Source organism: Pseudopipra pipra, unplaced genomic scaffold (genome assembly GCF_036250125.1).
Source record: "Pseudopipra pipra isolate bDixPip1 unplaced genomic scaffold, bDixPip1.hap1 HAP1_SCAFFOLD_192, whole genome shotgun sequence".
NCBI lineage: Eukaryota > Metazoa > Chordata > Aves > Passeriformes > Pipridae > Pseudopipra > Pseudopipra pipra.
This window is the reverse complement of record NW_026990671.1, coordinates 42,716-67,949: the sequence shown is the minus strand read 5'-3', so window position 1 is coordinate 67,949 and position 25,234 is coordinate 42,716. Positions and strand designations below refer to the sequence as shown.

Sequence of the window (25,234 nt, the reverse complement as noted above, 5' to 3'; positions counted from 1 at the left end):
GGGCTGGGATGGGGCTCGGCATCCGGACGGGGACCAGGATCGGTGCCGGGCTCATCCCAGCCCGGCCTCGCCGCCTGTGCCCCGGCAACGCGGGCGAGAAGAGCCGCTCCGGGCCGGGCGCTGGGGCCGAGCGCGGCGGGGCCGCTCGGGCCGGGGCTCGGCCGGGGCCCGGTCGGGGGAGAACGGCGGCGCGTTCGTCGTGTAGACGCGGAGCCGGGGCTGGGACCGGCCGGGGCGCGGGGACACGCCGGGCCGGCCCCGGGACCCCCGAGGAGGGGTGCCGCCCGTACCCCCCGCGGGATCGGAGCTTCCCCGCTCGGGCACCCCCGAGGCCACCGCACCCGCTCCCGGGGCGAACATCGCCCGTCTCCCCCTTAAACGCGGCCCCAGGAGGTTCCCACCCCCAGGGCCCCCCGGGAACGAGGGCTCTGGGGCCCGCCGGGGCTCCGGCCACGGGCCCGCTCCGGCCGCGGGGAGCTGGGGGCCTGCCGGGGAGGGAAGAACGGCGGCAGCCCTTTCCCCGTTCCTCCCGTGCTCCGGGACTCCGAGCAGAGCTGCTCGTTTGTCCCCGTGTCCCTGTGTCTGTCCTCAGGCGGCCCCAGGAGCTGGCACTGACCGTGCCGCGGCTCGGGCACAGGCTGCTCCCAGCTCTGCCTGCGGAACTTCGGCAATTACCGACAGCAGTTCTTTGCCCTGCCATCCATAAGGTGCGGCTCATCTGACACCAGCCAGGTGAGACCTGAGGCTCTCCTTCCTCTCCCCCGCTTTCTCGGCAACTCGCAACCTCCCGGGGCAAACCCTCTGGTTTTCAAAATCCCGTTGAAACATTTCCTCTTTATTTGCAGACGGGGAAGGCCTTGCCTGGGAGGGAAACGGCTACAGGGGAGGAAACCAAGAAATGCTCCAACCGGATGGTGCTGCGCGAGTCAAAAGAGGGGCAAGACCGCGGGCAAATACAGTCAGGAAATGAGCTTTTATTCAATCTCTGCAGGAGCCCTTCGCAGCCACGGGCCGGAGGGAGCGCGGCCGGCTGGGCTGTGCCCGGCTGGGGACGGGCACCAATTCATCACTGCCCTGCTCAGGGAGGTTTTCCGGCCCCGTCCGGGCTTCACCCGACGGCTGCAAAGGTGCTCGTGCGGCATCCGAGCTCATTTCCAGGGATAAAGGAGCCAAACGAGTCCGGAGGGATCCCTCGCTCCGAGGCAAAGGCGTTTGGTCGAGTGTCGCCGCCTGGTCCCGCCTGCGGGGGAGCGTCTCCTCCAGGTGAGCCTTCGGAACCCAAAATGCCGGGGGGGCTCAGGTCGGGGCCGCTTTTCGGGCCCGGAGTTGGACGGAGCCCTCGGCGGCTCCCGCTTCCCGCCAGGAACGTTCTCGGGGCTCCCTGGGCAGTCCCAGCAGGGCAGGGAACGCGGACCGGGAGGAGGCCGGAGCGACAGACAGCGACCCAGCCCTGCTTGGGCTTCCTATTGCCAGGGGATGGATGAGCTGTGCCCTGGAGCCGTGCCCTACAGCCCCCGTGGGGTGGGCACGGGGAAAGGGCTGCCCGCGGCTCCTCAGCCGGGCGCTGCTCTGAACGGGCCCCCTGAGATGCCTCACCCTGGACACGCCCCAGCGCCAGCCCCAAAGGACCCAAAGAATCCAGCTGGCACTCGGCAGTGTCGGCACGGCGGGGCTGCAGAGCAGCGCGGGCAGCCATTCCCAGGGCCCACCTCCCAGAGCTCCCCCGCGCCCCCCACGTGTGTCCCGCCCGCCCCAAATCCCTGCCCTTCCAGCCGGAGGTGCTCTGAAAGCAGGGCTGTGCATCCCTTTCCTCGGGGAAAAGAATTCCCCGGGGTCGCTCCCGAGGCTCGGAAGGGACAGCGGCTTCCCGGCCCGGAGAGACGTCCTCGCCCGTGCTCAGGGGCTGCCTCGCCCCGGGCCGGGAGCGCGTCCGGCCCCCGCCTTCTCCTGGGCGAACACATCCCCTGGAGCCCGGCCCGGGGCGGAGAATCGGCCGAATTCCAAGGAACTCGCTCAAGTCCCCCCAGCGACACCGGCGGGGCTGGGGGAGGAGGGTTATAAACGGCAAAGTCTGTGGAAAATGAACCTGTCCTTGTCCCGATCCCGCTGAGCAGACCTGGAACCGTGGCTGCTTCCTGGCAAACCTGGCGTTAAAGTGGCAGCTCTGCGGGGGAAGATCCGGGCTCCAGGAGGCACTGGGAGGCTATTGCAGCAGGAATTCCCCATGGAATTGCGGGCTGTAGGTAGAATTCATCCAAACCTGCAATGCTGAGACCGGAACCCAAACCTGGGCCCCCCGCAGAGAACAATCTTTTTGCTGCCCTGTCGGCCAAAGCCGCTGCGCTGAGAGATCTTGGCAGCCTGAGGGAGGGCATTCTCTGCATCCCAGCAACCTCCATCTCCCTAGGGGACAATCAAAGTCCCAACCAATTCCTTTTGCCTTTCCACAGGGACGCTGACCCTTATTTGGTCCTGCTCTTCCACGGTCCATTTTGGGGGATGAGTTTGTGCTGGTTTACGTTCCACGACTCCACCCACAGCCGGAGGTTTGGGGTTGTGCTTCTCTACTCCCAGCAGGTTCCCTAAGGAGCTAGATACTCCAACAATCCCCTCGTTTGACTTTCTAGGTGAATTGTGCACAAGCCAGTCCCCCATTCCCTATCCAGGCTGGGAGTGCTCTTGCCCTTGGTACAGTTGGCTCTGGCTGGGCAGGAACTGAGAGCAGGACACGGGGCAGAGTGGATCAGCTGCCCAGGGAACCTCTAGGAGATGAAGCTACGGGATCCTCATTCCAATCAAGGGAACACATTCTGTCTCTGGCAGAAGCCGGGAGCCAAAGCAGATCCCGCCTGGCCAGGCTGGGGGGCAGCAGTTGGATCCACTCTGGGGGAAACCCCCTGTGCCTGCCAGGAGCTCTGACTCTGTTTGTCCTGCCAGCTCCTGACCAGTGTCAGGGCCCCTGGGAGGGATTCAGAATCCAAAGAAACCCCAAATCCTACCGCAGGATTCAATCAAAGGAAGAAAGCCATTATTGTCATAAAAAGCTTAAAAAGCTGTTAAAAATTCTAGGACAGCAATACTGGGATTCCCAGGAAACTTAGTAGTGTCTTGGTTCCATTTCAATGTATCTTTAGACCCTCAATGAACAGCTTGGAGAACTTCCCCTGGGATTTGGAGGCTGAGCAGGGTTTGCTTTGGATTGCTTGGCACCTCTGGCCCCAGCTGGTGCAAACACAACTTGGGCCAATGTGGTTAAACACACTTTCCCACACAAACAGTTGCTGTATCCTGCAGAAATTACCCCAAGTTTGCAGATAAAACCTTCATCTCTGTCCCTCCTCAGTTATCCCAGGTTTTCCGGGCTGGGAGTTACAAGGAGGCTGTAAATTCAAAGGCAAAAAGAGAAGGTCTGTCAGTAAAAGGCACAAAGAAGGGGAGAGGTTTCAAAAAACATTTCTGCAATCCAATGAATACCTCACTGAGGACCTCATTTATCCTTCAAAATATTCATTCTCTGCCCTGGACATTCCCTCAAGTTTTACCCCCAAAGGTTTCCCCTCCTGCCCACCCCTGACTGCCTCAGTGTCCATCAGGAGGTACATCCTCTCTGCTGCAGGTGACCTCACACTGGACCCACTGCATTTTCCCGACCTCTCCACATCTCAGCAACTCACTTCTACCTCAAGATGTTCATTCTCTACCCAGCAGACCACCTCCAGTTTACTCTCAACACTTTCCCCACCTCTCCACCACCCAGGAACTCATTTTCACCTCAGAAGATTCACTCTCTGCCCTGCAGATTCCCACAAGTTTTACCCCCCACATTTTCCCTGCAGGTCCGCAAGGTTTACCCCAGTTTACCCCAGGAGGTGCATTCTCTCTCCTCCACATGACCTCTGATTTTACAAACACAAATTTTCCCTCCCTGCCCACCACTGACTGCCTCACTGGACCTCAAAAGCCTCATTTTCTCCCCTAGGTGACATCCACACTTACCCTCACAGTTTTCCCTGCTTGCAAACTACTTATTACCTCATTTTTACCTCCAAACATTCATCCTCTGCCACAGAGATGACCTCAAAGTTTCCCCCAAAACCTCCTCACCTGTCCACTACTGTTTGCCCCAGTTTACCCCAGGAGGTGCATTCTCTCTGCTGCACATTACCTCAGGTTTGACAAACAAAGATTTCCCTCCCTGCCCACTGCTGACTGCCTCCCCTTACCCCAAAATATTCATTCTCTCTGTGACAGATTGCCCCACATTTTACTCCCAACATCTGCCTTACCTGTCCACGTCTGACCAGCTCCTTTGTACCTACAGAGGGTCATTCTGCACCCCACACACACCTCAGGCTTATCTCAAACCTCTCCCCACCTGTCTGCCACCCAGTGCCTCATCTTTACCTCAACAGGTTCCTTCTCTTCCCAGCAGATCACCTGAACTTTAACACCCACAATTGTCTGTGTCTCTCACCACTCATCACCTCAGGTTACCTCAGTGTGTTCATTCCCTGCCCTGCAGAGAATGAACCTCCTTTTTAACCCCCAAACTTTCCCCTTCCAGCCCACTCCTGATTACCTCTTCTTGAACACAAAAGAGTCATTCTCTCCCCAGAGTCTTCCCTACTGCACACTCCTGATTACCTCTTTTGGACCTCCAAATATTCATTCTCTGCCCTGCACATTTGCTCAAGTTTCACCCTCAGAAATTCCTCTGCCTCTCCCCTACTGACTGCCTCACTTTGTTCCAAAATGTTCCTTCTCTCTGCTGCACATTGCCACAGATTTGACCCCCACAATTTTCCCTACAAGTCCACCACTGAGTACCTCATGTTCATCTCTCAATATTCATTCTCTAACATAGAGATTGCCTCAGATATTTCCCTCCCAATTTTCCCTACGAGTCCACAACTGATTACCCCAGTTTACCTCAGGATGTACATTCTCTGCTCCACGTGACCTCAAATTTGACAAACACAAATTTTCTCTACCTGCCCAACACTGACTGCCTCACTTTACCCCAAGATATTCATTCTCTCTGCTACAGATTGCCCAGATTTTACTCCCAAAATTCTCCTTACCTACCCACATGTAATCAGCTCCTCTGTACAAATACATGTTCATTCTCTACTCTGTGGGCTACACCAAGTTTACCCTAAAACACTCTCCAACTGTCCACCACTGAGTACCTCATTTATACTTCAAAATATTCAGTCTCTGCCCTGAACGTTCCCTCAAGTTTTACCCCCAAAGGTTTCCTTTCCTGCCCACCCCTGACTGCCTCAGTGTCCATCATGATGTGCATTCTCTCTGCTCCACATCACCTCTGATTTTACCAACAGAAATTTCCCTCCCTGCCCACCACTCACTGCCTCACTTTACCTCCAAATGGTCATTCTGCCCTCTACAGATGACATCAAGTCTTACCCCCAACATGTCCCTTCCTCTACATCACCCATTTGCTCTTCCTGACGCCCCAAATTTCCATTCCATCCCTACACATTCCCTGAGTGTTTCCCTCCCAAGCATCCTTCCCTTCTTCCCTGTTTAATAACTCACACTCCAGCCCCAGGCACTCCACTCCCCCCTCAGTGGGACCCCTCCAAAATGCCACCTCCCTCCCCTCTGCAGCACCTCACCTTTTCCTACACAAACGGTTGCTGGGTCTCCTCGAAATTACCCCAAGTTGGCAGCTACAAATGTCACCTCTGTCCCTGCCATGTTCTCCCAGGTTTCCCCAGCTGGGAGCTGCAAGGAATTCAGGCCAGTGAATGGACATCAGGGAACAGCTCTACATGCAAAGGCAGAAAGAGAAGGTCTGTCAGCAAAAGGCACAAAGAAGGGGACAGGCTTCAGAAAACATTTCTGCAATCCAATGAATAACTATTCACAGTTTCCCAGGGAGAAGAACAGGAACTCACAGCCACCAAGGCCTGACAGTCCCCTGCAGCCAGAGCTCAGCACACAGCCAGAGAGGCAATTCCAGCATCTAAAAGAAAAAAAAGAAGAAAAAAGTGATTTATTTTGGTTTAAAGTTATTTTAAGTTGTTCCAAGCAAAGCAAGCCTTGCTCTGGTTTCAGTTGGGTGAACAGTGAGCGCTGGGCGAACAGTGAGCGCTGGGCACAGGGCACGTCATTAATGCCCAGGGGATGAGGCTTTGTGGGGGAGGGAAGAGCAGCTGATGGAGTTGCCCAATCCAATTCCTGCCCAGGGCCTGACTGGCCCAGGACAAACCCTCTGGCAGGCAGTGGTTTTGTTCCCTCTCATGGTCAGTGCCCAGTGTGTCCCTGTGGGCAGTGCCAGGCTGGGGACAGGCACACGCAGCATGACTTCATGCTGCTTCCTTAACAGGAGCACATCAAACTCATTGAAGCCAGAGAGGAAATTACAAACAAACAAAAGACCCAAAAAGATGCTTTGCACTGATACACTCTCTGGTTGATCATTCCAAAGGAAATTCTCCACAGATCAGAAGCAAGTACCAATACTTTGTCCTCTATTGAAAATTAATGACTTGAGAGGCTGGACATGTCCAGTGAGGGTTCAGGGCTCTGGTGGGTCCTTTATGGCTGATCCTGACCAGCCCAGGCCAAACCCAACCACCCCCATCCCAAACCTGGGGGCAACATTCAGACAGTTTGGAAACACTGCCCTTCCCTGCTACTCCGTCCTTCCTTACACATCCAGGGCCCAGGGAGCAAATGCCAACACCAGGAGGAGAGAAACGTGTCCCTCTGACTTACCCCACCCCACGGGCAGCACCAGGAGCCCCCAGCCCGGCCGGCGGGGCTGCAGCCTCTTGCCTTTGGCTGCTCCCAGCCCAGGGCACTTGGCAGAGCTGGGCTGGATCAGGGCTTTGGCCTGGCCTGGAAGAGAGGAGAACAAGGCAATTAAGGGCACGGGGCAAGTCAAAGGCTCCTGCCCTTCACCCTTCTCTTCAATTGCTCACTAGAGAGTTTTAGCCATGAAAAATCCAGGGGGGACAACAAATAAAATGTGGCATTTTTATTCCTCTCTCATTCAGGCACTAAAAGGAGGCTCAACTTTCTTATTGCATTCCTTGCCCCATTTGAACAGAACCCTTTTCATTCCAAACCTCCCTTGGGAGTTAGTCAATCCTCTGCCATTGGACTTTGGACAAAGGAAGAGACATCTGGGATGCTGGACTCCAGGAAATGAGGGAGAGAAACCTGACAGGGAAAGGATTCAAGGCACTCCAGAACTCAGAAATATGTTCATGCCTTGCCAGGCCACCCCAATTCTCTGCCACCCACCTGAGCTGGGCAGGTGAGGCCAAGGCTCCCCTTCCTCCTGCCAATCACTGTCCCAGCACACGAATCCCTGTGCTGGGTAGCTGGAGATTATAGGAGGGGAGTTGTGGGGGGAGACACGGAGAGAGAACAGGAACAGGGGTTGTTTGGGAACAGGCTGTGTGCAGCAGGGATGGGAACTGTAAGGAGGGAGGCTGGAGGAAGGCAGGGGGGGAGCACGGGCCTGCCTTGGCTGGATCCTTTCTCCCTTTGCTCAGGGGCCTCAGCTCCACCCTCTCTGAGAGCAGCAGGGAACTGCTGCAGGGGAAGAGTTCATTTAGGCACAAGCCAGTGATGCAGCCACGGGGAGAGGGGAAAGGAACTGACACAAAATTGACACAATCACCACTAGAAGGGACTTTATTGAGCTGCAACACAAAGACATTCACAGCAGGCCAGGGCAAGAGGTGCCCCCAGGACCACCAACACAGCAGCTGGGCTTGCAGGAACACCCTCTTCTCAAGTTATGGAGCCAGGGGCTGACAGTTGGGATCTATCCTAAAGATGCACTCAGGCATCAGGGCCAAGTCCTGCCCAGTCACTGCAGACAGTTCAGCCCCAGCAGCAGTGGCATTTTCTGCCTCTCCCTCCAATATTATTTGGGACCCAACAGCTCAGTGCTGTGGAATTTTAGCTCCATAAATGTTTTACGCGGTTGAGCTTCACAAGAACTGGTGCATTTTTGAATATTCCTGTCTCTTCCAGGGCTGCACTTGCCCTGCTGACAGGCAGGGCACTCCAGAAAACAACTCCTCACTGGTCATGGAATAATAGGAACAGCTTAAACAAACACAGTCCAACACATGGGATACAGATTTAGGGGATACAAAAGGAAATGAGCAAGGCAGAACTGTGGCTCAGCAGAAATCCCTCCCCACGGCCCCCTCCTGCTCCCCCCCAGCCCACTGGCAGCCCCGGGGCAGCCGATCCCGCAGGCTCCGGCACTGGGACAATTCCTGCGGGTGCCTCCACACCAGGGGAGGCTGCGGGGCGGCTCCAAGGGGGTCCCGCTGGCCAGGCTCTGCCCAACCAAGCTGGCTTTAGGCCAGGCCTGGCACTGTGGGGCCGTGGGCATGGGCAGGTTCCCGTGAGCTCCCCGTTGGCCACCCCTGGAGCGCTGGGCAGGAACCCGGCGGGGCCAAGGGTGGAGGGCACGGAACAGCTGCACACACCTTGGCTGCCTTGGCCCAGCACACACTCACTGCACCTGCAGCCTTTGAACAACTTCTTCTCGTTGATCCCAGAGTCAACAACTGCATATTGTTCATAAAATCAGTATAATTACTGTGATCAGTGGATGGATTAAAGTGTTCAAAAACTTTGTAGCAGATGGTGAGAATCCTGTAAATATGTCCCACCAGTGGTGAGCAGTGACTTCTTCTACCTGATGCCCATAGGCCATTAATTGACCCCTATTAATTACTGTTCGTATTTGGTGATCAAGTCAAGTCTTTTTTTCAAATTTACAGGGCAATAATTTGTATTTACATACAAGGATCCCTGGTTTACTTACATTGCAGTGTCTTATTTTTCCAGCACGATATCAGTTGGTGCACTGCAGCAATTCAGGAGACAAAATCCAGTCAATTTTTGCAATCCAGGATGTGAATACAGCCCTCCAGATCAGTTCACTGGTACTCATTAAGTCCTTCTGTGCCTCATTTCTTTGTATTACAATATACACACCATGTCATGTGCACTCAGCCCAGTTCATAAGTTACTGGTGTTCCCCTGTGCACAACAATTACATCTTGGGGAACCATTAGAGAGCTGCCCAAACTCCCCATCACATTCTGGAGTGAAGGGTGGGGGGTAAATACAGTGGGCATCCCTTGTGCTCCTAAATTCAGCACTCGGGATACACCTGGCCCAGCTCTTTGCCATTGGTTACCAAACAATTCCATGTCTCCACTGTCTACAAATCCAATACCAGCTCCTGTTCCTCCCAGTCCCGTGTCCCCCCAGCCTCACTGCCAGGGGCAAGAAGCAAGCACTGGAATCAGAGTGAAGAAAGGAATTCTGTTATCCTGATGATGTTGGGCTGCAGGACACAGGCAGCAGGTACCCAACAGTTGGACCAATATTCGCCTGGGGAGGATGATGCCAAACTGTGCCATCCCCTGCCCCAGCCGATCCCTTTGCTCTTTTGGCAGCACTTCCCAGAACAGCCCAGCAGGCAGAGCCCAGGGGACGGCCCTGCTGCTGTGACACTGGGGCTGTGACTGGCACCGCTCACACAGGGGGACAACGATGCCAGGGAGACCCCCGGAGCCAGCACCGTAAGGGAAACCACAGCACTGCATGGCAACAGTGCTCCCAGCCCCTGGAATCACATCCATCCAATCCCACTGAGGGCACCAACAGCCGCCCGCACAATGAGCCCGACAGACCCCGGCCCTGCCAGAGAGTCCCCCCGGGCACAAAGGGAGACTGACCCCTGGCCAAGGGCCATTTGCTTCCCAGGTCACCTTGTCTGGGGGTCCTGGTTTGGAGCTGCTTTTCCATCTCCATCCAAATCAAACCAAGTCACCCGACCCAGGCACCTTTTCCAGGGAACTTTCCAGGGAACAGCATCGCCCAGAGGGACCACAAGGGCTGTGAGGATGGCCAGGATCCACAGTTTCTGTAAGATATCAAGCTACAACATGGCAATATCATTCCCTCCACTAACATTTATTCACAGGAATATATTCCCATTTTCCTTGTCTGCATTTAATCACTAATTCCGTGATGGTGTCACTTGGGAGCCAAGTAGCCAAACCACTGCCAACTGACCCCAAATCCCTACAAACCTGACACTGCCCTAGTTCTTCCTGTTTCATTCCCACAGGTACAGTGTCTCACTCAGCTCATGGACTACTTTTGCCTCCCCCTATCGTGACTTTAAACTCCCTCTGGCACGGGTTATAAGCTCCTGCTTTCCAAAAGTGCTTCCCACTGACAGATGTGGCTGACCCAGCAGTGAGCCATGCATGCTCCCTCTCTGCTCCCAGCACTTGCTCTGGGGCTTTTCCCCATTTCCCCAGTGATTTGTGCTCACTGTCCAGGGGATCTACACTTGTTGCTTCAACCACAGGGCCAGGGGCAACTCCCTCCCGAGGCCTCGCTCCTGCCCCGACCCCTGCTCTGGCTCTGGCTTGGATCCACCATCTCCATTCCATGGGGCTGCCTTCCTGAGCAGGGCCTGGCCTGGGCATCCTGGAGGAGCTTTTTACCCAAGGCCTTAGGGGGATTTCAGGCCCTCTTATCATTTATTAAGTTTCCACTAAAGCCCAAGAACATACTCAGAGCTGCTTCTCCAACAGGGTGTTATCTTGGGCTGGCTTCCAGTAACTTCCTATTCCCAAATCCTAAGGGCACTTCCTTCCTACCTGGAACAGTTCATTAGGATACAGGCCCAGAATAAAGACAAGTGCCACAAGCATTCAAACACACAAGATATCTTTATTGCAGTGAGAATAATAATAATAATAAACTTAGCAAAGAGAATCAAAAGTTAAAAAAGGATACAAATGAACTGCCTTATCATGTGGCATTAAAACAAATACTAAGAACAGCATTCAATACAGTATAATATTAACTAGTGAAAAGGGAGTTAAAGGGATACCAAAAAGGATCTTAACACAATATTATGGATAACTATTAACACGATATTTGGTCAGTACAAGGGGAAAGTAAAGGGAAAATATGAATACTAAATAAAGGGTATTAAAGGAACACTATAGGATGTTTAAAGTCTTCTTTCTCAGTTGCTTCCTATCACTAACCTGTGCCCACCCCCACAGCCAGGCAGGGCTGTCAGGATCTGCAGCAGCTGGTCGGTGCCCATCCCTTAGCGGGCGTCCCCGCGGAGCAACACAGGCTCGGTGGCAGGATGAGGATCGCTCAGCTCAGCAGTCCTGACAGCCCATTTGATCAGCTCCACATTACACCACGTAGGGCCAGGACACAGTGTAAGGGGAGGCCTGACTGGCAGCCAAACCCCGCCTGATCATTGCCTGGTGGCAACAGTCTGGGCCTGCCCTACTTGTAGGGCAAGGGGCCAGCCACCCCTGCCCACATCATCTTCCTCTCACCATCATCTTTCTCACCCCTAGGTATGACCTCTCCCATGGTGTTTCAAGGGTAGATGTACCTACCTTGCAAGATGTAGCAGAACCAAGGAAGAACTCAGCTCTGATAACAGGGGATATCAGGCTGACTTGCTGAAAAGCACAATGGACCTTACAATTAGCTTGTGCCATCAAGTTACATTGTACCACACTCCAGCTGGTTTCACAACCTAATATGATTTCTTTCTCACGCCTCTATGCTCCATTGATCATCTAATTCAAAAGTACCCCCCTTACATTACCCTACTTCTGCCAGAGGCTCCAATTGGCATCATTAGCACTGGCAGGAACCTTCCGTTCCCCCTCTGGAGCTCGTATTGGCCACAGGTCTGGAGCCTGTTGAATTGCTCCCTGAGCTGTTTCCAACCCTCCCTGCTGCTCATTTCCCACTCAAACTCACACTTCTGCCCTGGGACTTTATGGCCCAGGCCAAGGATTGGTCCCAAAGGAGGACCTTGTTGTCACCAAAAGCCAAACCAACCAATAAACTGCTGGGCTTCCACCTTGCTCTGGGGGTGACCAAGCCTGAAGTCTCCTGCCTAGTCCTGGGCAATACTTCCTGGGGACCACAACACCTCTGAGTTCCTAAAACTATCACAGGTTGGGCAGGTGCTTGAATTCTGTCTGGATTAACTCCCCCCTTCCTTTCCATGTGCTGCCCTACTCATTCTAATGGTGCTTGTACTCCCTGAACCATTCCCTCACCCATCCAACCATCCCTTGTGCCCTCTCTGGCAAGGACAGTGGGTCCAGGTGTTCTGCCACGCTCCCAGGGCAGAGGGTGGGACTGTGGAGCCACCCTCGAGGGGGGAAACGTGCCCTGCCTGCCCTGCCCAGGGAAAGGGAACTGCCCCCAGTGTTCCCCAGCACAAGGCACCCTTGGGAATATCCACTGCAATGGGACACTCAGGGACAGCAACAAGCACTGCACAAGGCTGCTCTGGCACAGGACCAATTTTAAGCTCAGCTTTTCTCTGGACCACTGCACTTTGTTTCCCACCTCATCCTGCAGTCAGAACTTGCTGTCCTTGCAACTTTTTAGGGTGACCATAAATTACAGAGGCCTCTGCTCCAGCATCCACAAGGGCCTGAACCATCTGACAGGATCCATTTTTCCAGGGAATTCAAAGCTCCACCTGAGGACCAGGGTCTTTTCTCGCCCACCCCTGTGCTGCAGCTTGGCTTCCATCTCACTCTGCTTTCAGTTCTCTCCATGGTTGAACATTGGCAGCCCTGGCCCTGGGCGGAGCTCGGCATCCTGATCCCATCCCTCCTGGCCCCCGGAACCGCTGGCTCAGCAATGGGGGGCCCTCCATTGCCAAGGGCACGGTCCCGTCGGGGCTCACGGGGGGAGCAGGAGGTCGAAGGCTCCATCCCTGCTGCTACAACCTTCCACCACTACAGCCAACAGAGGGGCCTCTCCAGCCCTGCCTCCCAAGGCATCCTGAACAAACCCATCCCAACTCCACAGGACAAACTGCTCCCTTTCTGCACAGTCCAGGCTACTCTCAGGAATGCCTGAATCCATTACAGGGACCTTGCTTTGAGCTCCCCAGGGCCGGGCACCCCGAGGATCTCCCCGAATAATCCTTTCGGTGCGCGCTGGAGTCCTCGGGGTGCCCCAACCCGGGGGGCACCAACAGCACTGTCCCTCCAGGGGGCCAATTTGGTCTCAAGCTTGCCATGGACAGCCCAAAAGGCATTTCAAGAGGCCTTCTTTGGAACCCACCAACGGGGACGGGAAGGAAGCCACAAGAAGGCCTCATTTCTAAAGGCAGGGGGTCTTGCCTGTGTCCCAGACTGGTCCGGGGATCTGAGGCCCTTCCCGAGAAAATCTCGGTGCCGGCGTGAAGGGCCAGAGATCCCTTGGAGCCACGGGAGAGCAGGCACAGAGTCCCTCCTGCAGGGCCAATTCTGCTGCCTCAACTCAGCTCTTCAAAGAAGCCTCTAAGACTCAGCTGGTGAGTTTCAGAAGCCAGGCATTCCTTGCTTACAACACCCTGCCATGATCCCAGCCCCACGGGTGCCCTGGCAATCAGCTCCCAAAGGGCACACACAGGTATCTCTACTACAGCTGCTGGGAGGGGTCAGCATTACAGGAGGATTCATTTTCCTTCCCTGCATTCCTGTTCCACAATCAGGACATTTTCCAACACTTATCACCATACACACCTACCCTTAGAAGGTTTCCAAGGGGCTTCACCGAGGGCCTTCCCAGGTCTGCTCTGTCTGGAGCCCTCAAAGTCCTCAGCGCCTGTCTTAGGAACCTCAACACAACTCACCTGCTTACACAGCAACTTGCTGCTGCTTGGCTGCTGCCTCACTTTAATTCTTTCTTCACCTCCCTTGGTTGGTCCCTTTCAATCTCTTGGCTCAGCTCTGTGCAGTTTCCAGGCTACATCCCACTGCAAAAAGGATCAGCTCTTGTTACATCTCAACATGCACATATCATTCCCACTTTATACTTGACCCTAAGGATCCACTTTGTTCTGCTCACCAATCAAAAGGAGCTTTCTGAACTCAAGAAAAAGAGACCCCAGGTCCTTTTTCTGCAACTTCAGCTGCTATCAATGTGACCCACAAGACCTGGAAAGGCCCTTCCCACTTCACCTGCAGGGCTGGCAGTGCCACCACTGGACACGGACCCAGTGGCTGGGCAGGAACGGAGGGGCTGGGGCATCCAATCCATCGGCCCAGGTGGCACCAGGAGTTCCTGGAGTTCCTGCAGGGGAGAGCCTCAAGACAACAAAGGATTATGGAGATCATTTTAAACTTTAATACGTATATCTCCTGGAATATGGGGACTTTGACAAGGCCTAATGGGGCAACAAAGACACACGCAAGGCTATCTATTAAAAGCATCTACTAGCACTCAAAAGCTATCACTATCCTTCTTTCACGGGCAACTCAGCAAACTCTGTTTGCCAAGAGCCTCCAGGAGGATTTTCAGCTTTTTGGGCTCTCTTTTAACTATTTTTATCATCACTGTAGCTGGGATTGTCACCTGCCCTACAGGGGGAACAGCCCACACAGTTCACTTGCAGGGATGCCATTAACTCAAAGTCCCTTCTCAGGGGGGTCACTGCACACCTTGTCCAGTTTGTTTGCCCTCCCCACCAAAGATGCTTCCAACAGTTCTGAGACATCTGGCAGACCCAGAGCTCACCTCAGGGAATGCTTCAGCTGCTTAAAGGCTGCCCTTGCACCATCTAGCCAAGGCAGCAAATGCTTACAGGCTGTTCTTAAAAGCTGGTATAAAAGTCTTACCACATATCCAGAGGGAGCAATCCAGAGCCCAGCCTGTCCTACCATTCCCAGCAAGGCAGTTCATGGGCTGTCTGGGGCTCAGGAGGAGTCATGGGGCTTCTTTTCTTCCTTCCTGCTTTCCAGATTTTCTCCTTCAAAAGCAACAGCCATCTTTTAATCCTAAGGTTGTCATTGAAGGGGGTTCTCTCAGGTCCTGCACTCATCATTCATCTTGGACATTGGTTTTCTTGGCAGATTCTTGCATTCACATCCTACAAGCAAACCAGGAGGAGCCAATTTAGCTGTTACTGCAACCAATCCAGTCTGGCATTCTGATTCTAAAGGATACTGGCTTTGCCTTACCCATATAGATCCCACATCAGGGGTAATACCTACAGGTTCTGCCCTCTCCCACTCTCCTGCAACTCCACTGGCCCACACCACAGGAACAACTGCAGCTGCCACTTCAGTCAGGACCTTGCTGCTGACAGGAGTTATTCCCTGCACAACAAGAGCTGCTGCTTGGACACATTTAGTTCCAGCAATTACAGTTTCAATAGCCCCAGTTTTCCATTTCATTTCTGCCTCAACTTTTCTACTCAAACTCTTCCTAGCAGAGGTTTGGGTGAGTTTGGCAAATAGCGAAACTGAGGAATTCCCCAATGTTTTCCCAGTTTCACCCCTGTCACACCCATCACCTTAACACTGCCAGTCCTTAATTCTCCCTCTACTGGGTTAAGGACTGAGGAAGTTGGACCTGTGTCTGACCAGGACATGTGCAAACCAAATGCTGGGGACTGGAACACACACCTGGCACTCCTGCAGCTCTTACCATTATATTCAAGAGAAAACAGCCAATTGGACCATCACTGCTCATTTCTTAATCCCAATCCCACACTTCTTTGGCACTTGGAGCACCACTTTTAGAACCCAATTACAGTCCATTAGAGAGCTCCATGTCTAGCAGGGACAGGGACCCCTGGGATACTCTCAGGAATGCCTGAATCCATTGCAGGGACCTTGCTTTGAGCTCCCCAGGGCCGGGCACCCCGAGGATCTCCCCAAATAATCCTTTCGGTGCGCGCTGGAGTCCTCGGGGTGCCCCAACCCGGGGGGCACCCACAGCACTGTCCCTCCAGGGGGCCCAATTTGGTCTCAAGCTTGCCATGGACAGCCCAAAAGGCATTTCAAGAGGCCTTCTTTGGAACCCACCAACGGGTACGGGAGGAAGCCACAAGAAGGCCTCATTTCTAAAGGCAGGGGGATCTTGCCTGTGTCCCAGACTGGTCCGGGGATCTGAGGCCCTTCCCGAGAAAATCTCGGTGCCGGCGTGAAGGGCCAGAGATCCCTTGGAGCCACGGGAGAGCAGGCACAGAGTCCCTCCTGGGGGGCCAATTTTCCTGCCTGAACTCAGCTCTTCAAAGAAGCCTCTAAGTCTCAGATGGAGAGGTTTAGAAGCCAGGCAATCTTTTATTCCTATGCTCTTGAATCATTCCAGACCGCCAGGTGCCCTGGCAATCAGCTCCCAAAGGGCACACAGACCTATCTCCACTGCAGATGATATGGAAGCAATACAGGAGGGTTCATTTTCCTTCCCTGCATTTCTGTTCCACAGTGAGGACATTTTCCAACACTCATTACCATACACACCTACCCTTAGAAGGTTTCCAAAGGGCTTCACCGAGGGCCTTCCCAGGTCTGCTTTGTCTGGAGCCCTCAAAGTCCTCAGTGTCTGCCTGAGGAACCTCAACACAACTCACCTGTTTACAGTGTAACTTAGAGGTGCTTGTCTACTGCCTCAGTTCCCTTCTTCCTTCTTTCTTCACCTCCCTTGCTTGGTCCCTTTAAATCCCTTAGCTCAGCTCTGTGCGGTTTCCAGGCTACATCCCACTGCAAAAAGGATCAGCCCTTGTTACATCTCAACACTCAGATATCATTCCCACTTTTTTCTTGACACTGGGCCATTAGGCCAGTGTCTCATTATTTAAAGCAGAGTTTGACTCCTCAGTGACAACAACAGCTACAGCCCTGAATCCTAACACAGGCTGAGACACAAACACGGATGGGAACTCTGAAGGATCCACTTTGTTCTGCTCACCAATCCAAAGGAGCTTTCCTAACTCAGGAATAATAGACACCAGGTCCTTTTTCTGCAACTTCAGCTGCTATCAATGTGACCCACAAGACCTGGAAAGGCCCTTCCCACTTCACCTGCAGGGCTGGCAGTGCCACCACTGGACACGGACCCAGGGGCTGGGCAGGAACGGAGGGGCTGGGGCGTCCAATCCATCGGCCCAGGCGGCACCAGGAGTTCCTGGAGTTCCTGCAGGGGAGAGCCTCAAGACAACAAAGGATTATGGAGATCATTTTAAACTTCAATATGCATATCTCCTGGAATATGGGGACTTTGACAAGGCCTACTGGGGCAACAAGGACACACTCAAGGCTATCTACTCAAAGGATCTATCAGCACTCAAAAGCTATCACTATCCTTCTTGCAGGGAGAACTCAGGAAACTCTGTTGGCCAAGAGCCTCCAGGAGGATTTTCAGCTTTTTGGGCTCCCTTTTAACCATTTTTCCCCATCACTGTAGCTGGGATTGTCACCTGCCCTACAGGGGGAACAGCCCACACAGTTCACTTGCAGGGATGCCATTAACTCAAAGTCCCTTCTCAGGGGGGTCACTGCACACCTCGTCCTTTGTTTGCCCTCCCCACCAAAGATGCTTCCAAACAGTTCTGAGACATCTGGCAGACCCAGAGCTCTCCTCAGGGAATGCTTCAGCTGCTTAAAAGCTGCCCTTGCACCATCTAGCCAAGGCAGCAAATGCTTACAGGCTGTTCTTAAAAGCTGGTATAAAAGTCTTACCACATATCCAGAGGGAGCAATCCAGAGTCCATCCTGTCCTACCATTCCCAGCAAGGCAGTTCATGGGCTGTCTGGGGCTCAGGGAGGAGTCATGGGGCTTCTTTTCTTCCTTCCTGCTTTCCAGATTTTCTCCTTCAAAAGCAACAGCCATCTTTTAATCCTAAGGTTGTCATTGAAGGTGGTTCTCTCAGGTCCTGCACTAATCAATCATCTTGGCCATTGGTTTCTTGGCAGGTTCTTGCATTCACGTCCTTCAAGCAAACCAGGAGGAGCCAATTTAGCTGTTACTGCAACCAATCCAAGCTATCATTCTGATTTTAAAGGATACTGGGTTTGCCTTACCCATATAGATCCCACATTAGGGGTAATACCTACAGGTTCTGCCCTCTTCCACTCTCCTGCAATTCCACTGGCCCACACCACAGGAACAACTGCAGCTGCCACTTCAGTCAGGACCTTGCTGCTGACAGGAGTTATTCCCTGCACAACAAGAGCTGCTGCTTGGACACATTTAGTTCCAGCAATTATAGTTTCAACATCCCCAGTTTTCCATTTCATTTCTGCCTCAACTTTTCCAGTGCATCTCTTCCGAGCACAGGTTTGGGTGAGTTTGGCAAATAGACAAACTGAGGAATTCCCCAATGTTTTCCCAGTTTCACCCCTGTCACACCAATCACCTTAACACTGCCAGTCCTTAATTCTCCCTCTATTGTGTTAAGGACTGAGGAAGTTAGACCTGTGTCTGACCAGGACAAGTGCAAACCAAATGCTGGGGACTGGAACACCCACCTGGCACTCCTGCAGCTCTTACCATTATATTCAAGAGAAAATAGTCAACTGTACCATCACTGCTCATTTCTTCTGTGCCGCAGCAACATCATTCCAGGCCTCTCACTGCCAACCCTATGCTTCTCCCAGCAGCTCCAGTGGCACCAAAACCTGTCCTGAAGGCACAAAGGCTCCTTTTGGGAGCACCATGACCCACCCAGACTGTAGCACTGGAATTCCATCTCCTGGACAAGCTGGGAGAAGCAGGGAAGAAAAACAAGGACCTTACAGGTCAATTGGAGGCACCTCTTCATCCAACAGCAGCTCCAAGAAAGGTACTGAGTCAACACCTCACCAAAGACACAGGAAAACAAGTGCCAACACCTCGACAATCACTCCAGTTTTCAACTGATAAAGCAACACTGAAGAAAAGCTTTTCAGACACTTGGGAAGAGTCCAGCCCACTTGAACCAGTGTGTGGGACTCGTTCCCAGCCTCCTGAGGTTCATTTCCCACCTCACTCAGGGCTGCAGTACACCTGGTTCTACACACACACAGGGAGCTGCTGCTCCTGCATTCCAGTCTCCTGGTTCTCCTTGCAACTCCTCCAGCTGTTTGCCCAGCTCTCCAGTGCCCATTCCTTTGCCCACTGCACTTGTTCACAGCCCCAGGGCTCCCAGGGCCACCCTGGGCTCTCCCCTGCCCTGACACTCAGGGCCCTTTCCCAGCCCCGACTCCATCCAGCACTGACCCAGCTGCTGCACCTGCAATTCTCCTGCTCCTGCCCTCCCTCTGCCTGAAAAACACCCCTGCCAGCTCCTGCACCCCACCTCTTACCTCCCAGCTAAGCAGAGCTGCATCCTCCTGCATCCTCCAGCTGGATGCTGCTGGCTCTGGGCAGCTCCCACCCTTCAGCAGGGAATGCCAAAGGCAGCTCTGGGGACTGTCCCGAGGGCAGGGACACCTACTCTGGGTCACACCAACACTCAGCCAGCTCAGGCCTGGGCTCTTCTGCCTGCAGGGCAACAAACGGCCAAGCAGGGACACTGGGACACTCCAAGGAAACAGGCAAAACAAACTCAGCAGCCTGGCACACCACAGCCCCCAAACCTGCCCAGGCTCCAGCTGCTGCACAGACCTGTGGCCACACAGGACCCAAACCCACCCCCAGCACAGACAACCCTGGGCAGGTCAAGCTGCTCATTCCCAACCACAACCAAACATCCAGTGCCACTGTCTGCCAGCCCCTGCTCCCAGCAATCAATCATCTTTCCCATTTCCTTTCTTTACAGGTCCTTCCATTCACATTCTACTATCAAACCATGATCAGCAAATTTAGCTGTTACTAGAACCAATCCAGCTTGGCTTCCTAATTTTAAAGGATACTTGGTTTGCCTTACCAGGAGAGACTCTGGCTTAGGGGTAATTCTTACAGCTTCTGTCCCTGTCCATTTTCTTGGAATTCCACTGGCCCACACCACAGGAACAACTGCAGCTGCCACTTCAGTCAGGACCTTGCTGCTGACAGGAGTTATTATCCCTCTGTAAACACCAAACTGCTTCAATACAAACAATCCAGTGGACACTACAACTCCTTGGCACTTTCAGTGTAACCAGTGCAAGTCAGTTGCTAAGTTACACAAGCTTTTCTTCTCAAGTTGTAATTAATTAAGTTATCAAAAAAACAACAACTGTGAGATAAGAGATCCCCCCCAACGGTTCTACTTTAGGGAAACAAAAACCCAAACCCCCATCCCCAGTACTGCAATAGCTCAGGCTCCCAGAAAGGCCCAGGGGCTGGGCTGGGGCTTTTGGCTGCCCTGGAGCACAGGGAGGAACACGATGTCACCACCCCACAGCTACAGCTGAGAACCCAAAGAGCAGCCACACCAGCAGCTCCTGCCAGCCCTGCTGGGCTGGGCCTTGGGGAGGAAGGGCACTGGCCTTTCTTCCTGCCTAGGAGCAAAGAGCCTCCTTGCTGAGCACTTCTCCTGCCAAGGCCATCAGCTCAGATGGGAAGTTCATCAAGTGCAACTTGCTGGAATGAGAAAGATACTTGTTCCCTGGACAATCTCTTTCCAACTGAACTCAGAAGTACACACTAGAAGTTCAGGTGTTGTCTAAAATTTCTTAGAAAAACCTCTAAGACACAACTGGTGAGTTTTAGAAGCCAGGCAATCTTGTATTCCTATGCTCTTGAATCATTCCAGCCCACCAGGAGTCCTGGCAATCAGCTCCCAAAGGGCACACAGACCTATCTCCACTGCAGATGATGAGAGGGGTCAGCATTACAGGAGGATTCATTTTCCTTCCCTGCATTCCTGTTCCACAGTCAGGACATTTTCCAACACTCATTACCATACACACCTACCCTTAGAAGGTCTCAGAGGGGCGTCACCGAGGGCCTTCCCAGGTCTGCTCTGTCTGGAGCCCTCAAAGTCCTCAGTGCCTGTCTTAGGAACCTCAACACAACTCACCTGGATACACAGCAACTTGCTGCTGCTTGCCTGCAGCCTCACTTCCCTTCTTCCTTCTTTCTTCACCTCCCTTGGTTGGTCCCTTTCAATCCCTTAGCTCAGTTCTGTGCACTTTCCAGGCTACATCCAACTGCAAAAAGGATCAGCTCTTGTTACATCTCAACACTCAGAGAGCATTCCCCCTTTTTTCCTGACACTGGGCCATTAGGCCAGTGTCTCATGATTTAAAGCAGAGTTTGACTCCTCAGTGACAACAACAGCTACAGCCCTGAATCCTAACACAGGCTGAGACACAAACACGGATGGGAACTCTGAAGGATCCACTTTGTCCTGCTCACCAACCAAAAGGAGCTTTCTGAACTAAAGAACAACAGACCCCAGGTCCTTTTTCTGCAACTTCAGCTGCTATCAATGTGACCCACAAGACCTGGAAAGGCCCTTCCCACTTCACCTGCAGGGCTGGCAGTGCCACCACTGGACACGGACCCAGGGGCTGGGCAGGAACGGAGGGGCTGGGGCGTCCAATCCATCGGCCCAGGCGGCACCAGGAGTTCCTGGAGTTCCTGCAGGGGAGAGCCTCAAGACAACAAAGGATAAGGAAAAGGATTAATTTTAACTTTAATATGTGTATCTCCTCGAAGATGGGGAGTTTGACAAGGCCTACTGGTGCAACAAGGACACACTCAAGGCTATCTATTCAAAGGATCTACCAGCACTCAAAAGCTATCACTGTCCTTCTTTCAGGGGGAACTCAGAAAACTCTGTTTGCCAAGAGCCTCCTGGAGGATTTCCAGCTTTTGGGGCTCCCTTTTAACTATTTTTCCCATCACTGTAGCTGGGACTATCACCTGCCCTACAGGGGGAACAGCCCACACAGTTCACTTGCAGGGATGCCATTAACTCAAAGTCCCTTGTTGGGGGGTCACTGCACACCTTGGCCTTTGTTTGCCCTCCCCACCAAAGATGATTTCAACAGTTCTGAGACATCTGGCAGACCCAGAGCTCTCCTCAGGGAATGCTTCAGATGCTTAAAGGCTGCCCTTGCACCATCTAGCCAAGGCAGCAAATGCTTACAGGCTGTTTGAGAAGTTGGCAGAACAGTCTTACCACACATCCAGAGAGAGCAATCCAGAGTCCATCCTGTCCTACCATTCCCAGAAGGCAGTTCATGGGCTGTCTGGGGCTCAGGGAGGAGTCAGGGGGCTTCTTTTCTTCCTTCCTGCTTTCCAGATTTTCTCCTTCCAAAGCAAAGGTTTCTTGGCTTTCCTTGCTCAAGGAGATGCAGCAAAGGCCATCTTTGCAATCCAATACTGGAAACTGCTCGAGGTTGTCATTCAAGGTGGTTCTCTCAGGTCCTGCACTAATCAGACACCTTGGCCATTGGTTCCTTGGCAGGTTCTTGCATTCACGTCCTACAAGCAAACCAGGATGAGCCAATTTAACTGTTACTGCAACCAATCCAGTCTGACATTCTCATTTTAAAGGATACTGGCTCTGCCTTACCAGGAGAGATCCCACATTAGGGGTAATACCTACAGGTTCTGCCCTCTTCCACTCTCCTGCAATTCCACTGGCCCACACCACAGGAACAACTGCAGCTGCCACTTCAGTCGGGACCTTGCTGCTGACAGGAGTTATTCCCTGCACAACAAGAGCTGCTGCTTGGACACATTTAGTTTCAGCAATTACAGTTTCATTATCCCCAGTTTTCCATTTCATTTCTGCCTCAAGTTTTTCAGGAAGTCTCTTCCCAGCAAAGGTTTGGGTGAGTTTGGCAAACAGACAAACTGAGGAATTCCCCAATGTTTTCCCAGTTTCACCCCTGTCACACCCATCACCTTAACACTGCCAGTCCTTCATTCCCTCTCTGTTGGGTTAAGGACTGAGGAAGTTGGACCTGTGTCTGACCAGGACATGTGCAAACCAAATGCTGGGGACTGGAACACACACCTGGCACTCCTGCAGCTCTTACCATTACATTCAAGAGAAAACAGCCAATTGGACCATCACTGCTCATTTCTTAATCCCAATCCCACACTGCTTTGGCACTTGGAGCACCACTTTTAGAACCCAATTACAGTCCATTAGAGAGCTCCATGTCTAGCAGGGACAGCTACCCCTGGGATACTCTCAGGAATGCCTGAATCCATTGCAGGGACCTTGCTTTGAGCTCCCCAGGGCCGGGCACCCCGAGGATCTCCCCGAATAATCCTTTCGGTGCGCGCTGGAGTCCTCGGGGTGCCCCAACCCGGGGGGGCACCAACAGCACTGTCCCTCCAGGGGGCCAATTTGGTCCTAAAATGCAGGGGGATCCTGCCTGTGTCCCAGACTGGTCCGGGGATCTGAGGCCCTTCCCGAGAAAATCTCGGTGCCGGCGTGAAGGGCCAGAGATCCCTTGGAGCCACGGGAGAGCAGGCACAGAGTCCCTCCTGCAGGGCCAATTCTGCTGCCTGAACTCAGCTCTTCAAAGAAACCTCTAAGACTCAGCTGGTGAGTTTTAGAAGCCAGGCATTCCTACACACTTTGAGATATTTTAAGAGCTTACTAAGTTAAAAAACATCAAGGTTTTTCAGGGACATCTGACTTTTAACAGACAGCTCCTTTCTCCTTTCAGTACAAAATTATTTTCAGGGAAGCATTTAATAGGAAGTGTCCAGGAACCCAAGAATATACTTTCCAGAACAGAAAATAAACAGAGGGAAGGAGCTTTGCACAAGTGTAACATACCCCAGAACACCCCTGACTTTAGTTTTAACTCTTTGTGTTCAAATGTAGCACAAGACAAAACCTCCACCAGGAGAGCTGGCACATTACCCATGGTACCCTCAAAGTCCCTCTCACGAGGGCTGTAGGAAAATCGCAGTTGTACGAGTCCCGTGTGCCTGCAGATGCCTGGGGATCCTCTCCATCCACCTCGCGCTCTCCCAACAGCAGAAAGGGGAACCTCAGGGACACGGTGGCACTCGACATCCTGCTGAGAGAGCAAGGAAACCTTTAGCATAAAGGGGAGTTGGAATCTAAAACTTCCTTTCCTGGGAGCTTTGTGAAGCCTGCAACCAAGAGGGGGAAAATTTGCATCTCCTTTGGTGCAGGTGTCAACAGAGGCCAACAGAGCTTTCACCTTTTTCAGACCACTGTGCCCTTTTTGGCTCCCTGGCAGCTCCAATGGCACCAGAACCCCCTTCCTGCACACCCACGGGTGTCACACACAGGCACCCACACACCTTTGCTCCAGCCCACACGGGGCCAACATTTCCTCAGCATGGACATCCCAAGGGGAGTATTTTTGCTAGAGAGCACAGCAACCCCCTGTCCTCACAAACTGCCTCCCTGCAACAAAAAGGAATAATTTCTCCTGGACACTCCTCCCACAGTCAAGGGCTTTTAAAATGTGCTCAGGGTCCCTCCCAGCTTCTGCCTGTCCTTGCATTTAAAGGCATGGGCATGTTTCAACAGCAAACCCAGCTCCTCACTGGCAGTATAAGCCCTGCTCTCACCTGGACAGACTCCCGGGCTCGGCACAGCTGTGGCTCATGGAGCAGCTTCCCAAGGCCCTTCTCTCTCCCAGCAGGAAGCACAACTCGCCTCCACTCCCCGGCACCAGGGGAAACCACGAGCCAGGCTGGAAACTGACACACAACGAGCAAAAAGCATTAATGCAGCACCAAGAAATCAAGTTAAGGCAGTCTTTGCCTCATAACCCTGCACGGGGAAAGCCTTTGGGATTCCGAGGCAAAGCCTGAGACACCCAGAGAGCAACAGCCCCGCAGCCCTGCCGCGGCTCCCCCCAGGCGCACCCGGCAGGTAAGGGGCTTACCCGGCCCCCGCTGCCCAGCACAAGGCGCCCCTAAACGCCCCCCGGCTCCCCCGGTCCATAACCCAGCGGCCAAGGCGCTCTCCCCTCCGCAGCCCGGGCAGCAGCGGGGCACCACCCTCAGCCCTCACACACAACCGACCCCACCCGCCCCGCCGGCCCTTTATACCGCGGGCCGGCAGCGCTGCCCAATCAGCGCTCGAGCGCCGCCGCCCAATCCCAGCCCGCCTGGCCCTGCGGCCCCGCCCCGCCCGCTCAGCTGAGGGAGATCGGGAACTGGGGACAGGAACCTGCTGCTGGGGGAGAGCCTGGAGATGGAATTGCACACGGGCACCTGAAACCCAGGCGATTTGCTTGCCTTGGCAAGGCCCTGTGTTGCTCCCAGTCACAGGAAATCTCTGTTTCCCTGCCCATCCCTGGAGACAGGTGGCCCCTAAAATGCCCGGCAATCAGGAAGCACAGGCTGGAGGAGCTGGCAGGACCCAGTGGCCGTGTGTGCTGTGTGACACCGTGTCCTGCAGCCCCACGGACCTGCACAGCAGGGACAGGTCCTGGCAGCGTTTCAGTGCCGAGGCCAAAGCTGGGGCTCAGGGACAGCTGGGGCACGTGGCAGCTCTGGGAATCTCTGCCATGGATGG

General features: G+C 53.6%; 3 long non-coding RNA genes across 4 annotated transcripts; 1 reads left to right on the top strand and 2 right to left on the bottom strand.

The window, feature by feature from the left end:
- Positions 1-848: 848 nt before the first annotated feature.
- LOC135408127 (uncharacterized) lies at positions 849-3,100 on the top strand. Its single transcript, XR_010427265.1, has 2 exons — positions 849-1,263; positions 2,628-3,100. It is a non-coding gene; the product is annotated as an uncharacterized LOC135408127 (long non-coding RNA).
- A 7,530-nt stretch (positions 3,101-10,630) lies between these two features.
- LOC135408129 (uncharacterized) lies at positions 10,631-11,721 on the bottom strand. Its single transcript, XR_010427268.1, has 2 exons — positions 11,666-11,721; positions 10,631-10,682 (listed from the first exon to the last, which is right to left on the bottom strand). It is a non-coding gene; the product is annotated as an uncharacterized LOC135408129 (long non-coding RNA).
- A 2,987-nt stretch (positions 11,722-14,708) lies between these two features.
- Positions 14,709-24,408, bottom strand: LOC135408128 (uncharacterized). Of its 2 annotated transcripts, none has more exons than XR_010427266.1 (3): positions 24,280-24,408; positions 23,597-23,756; positions 14,709-14,821 (listed from the first exon to the last, which is right to left on the bottom strand). It is a non-coding gene; the product is annotated as an uncharacterized LOC135408128 (long non-coding RNA). The 2 variants fall into 2 exon arrangements; XR_010427267.1 differs by having other exon boundaries at positions 23,597-23,753.
- Positions 24,409-25,234: the final 826 nt, after the last annotated feature.